A 1708-nucleotide genomic window follows, 5' to 3' on the forward strand; every position below is an offset into this window, starting at 1 on the left:
CACAAACAACCCCTGTAAAGTGACACTGGACCGCCTTAACAATAAGGCACTCAGTCCATGTCCCAAAGGCCCAAATGCCTCTAATGGTATCTTATGTACTTTATTGTCCTTTATGGTGTCTGAGATGGCTGTGGTGACATCCACTCTGGAGCTCCCCTTTGTTCAGGCTCGTAGTTGACCGCATAGGCTTGGAAGGGGCTGTGTGGATGTATTTGTGTCTGCGCGTGTATCCCCGGTGCGCTCCACTTCCCGTTTCCCGGAGGTCCTCTGGGGGGGGGAGAGCTTGGCCCTGCTTGTTAAACTTAGATCGACATAGTTTAGCAAAATGCCCTACTTTCCCACACCGTGTACAAGGACCATTTGGCACTAATTTACCATTGTCTCCGTCTGTAAATGGACATTGCTTTTTAACGTGACCTGGTTGCCCACATTGAAAACAGTTTTTCGTTACTCTTACTGCAGCAGCAAATGTTTTTGCCAATTCTGACATTTGATGTGCTGTGGTACCAACTTTACTACAAGCTTCTATCATGTCTACCAGATTTGGATTCCGTAATGGTAATAGTATTTGTTTGCAATCTGCATTAGCATTATCTTTAGCCAGCTGCAGCAACAAGGCCTCTTGAGCTGGAACATTGTTCACCTGCTTTTCAATTGCATCTCTGAGTCTGTCAATAAAGCTTACATAAGATTCATCCAGCCCTTGTTTTATAGAGGTCCATGGCTGTTGAGGGGTCCCTGTATCAGGGACGCGTTGCATAGCCAAGAAAGCCAAATCTTTTCCTTGTTATAAAATAGATGAATGCAGGCAGGCTTGCAGTCGCAGTGTATTTAAAGGAGGATCACCCATTAACTACGCTGGCCTGGCCCCAAAGCGTGGATCGTCTTGAAAACGATTCAAATTGGCCAGAGCTGTTTCATTCACTAGCCGGCGCCATTACGCTTCAAATAAAAGTAACTGCGTTGGCGTGAAGCAAATCTGTGCTATGTTACGACAGTCAAAGGGACATTAGAAAAAATCATTCGTAATAATGATTGAGCATATGGTGAGGTAAATCCATGTTGCATAACCGTAGTTCTTAAATCACGTATAACACTCCAATGAAATGGATCCCAGTCATTTGGTTCCTCCCCATTACCACGAATAACAGGGCAAGCCAGTTCCACTTCCCCTGCCTCTTTAGCTTGCTCATACAATTTCTTCCAAAATTTGCCTGGGTCTGCGCCTTTAATTGCTACAGAAACAGGCTGTATAATTAGCGAATTCTGAAGGGGAGGGGTGGAGGGCAAACACTTCAGTCCTCCATTCTCTCCGGGGGCTGATAAATCTATTAAACACGAACTCACAGGTTCCTTTTTTGCCGCTTCCTGAAACTCTTCCTCTGATTCGGGGGGCAACGGGGAATAATGAGCACACTTCAGGAGGTGGAGGGGGTGGGAATGGCACGTCCATGCATGCAGGGGCTGTGAGAGCCGATTTAGAAGTCACTTGCACTGGGGCAGGCAATGCCGGTGCCATGGCTGCAGCTGCCCGATCTGCCTTAAGCTGTTTTAATGACTCCAGCACAAGCCGCCAAGTTGTTAACGACTTTGTGGCCATTTCATTCCCTTTTATAGCTGCATCCCAAAGCGCACGCCCCGCCTCTTCCCATGTCTCTATGAAAAAGGCTGTTTGCGCATCAGCCTGCACGCCATTCTTCTGGCACCA

Source organism: Chaetura pelagica, unplaced genomic scaffold, assembly GCF_000747805.2.
Source record: "Chaetura pelagica isolate M959 unplaced genomic scaffold, ChaPel_1.0 scaffold442, whole genome shotgun sequence".
NCBI classification, from domain to species: Eukaryota; Metazoa; Chordata; class Aves; order Apodiformes; family Apodidae; genus Chaetura; species Chaetura pelagica.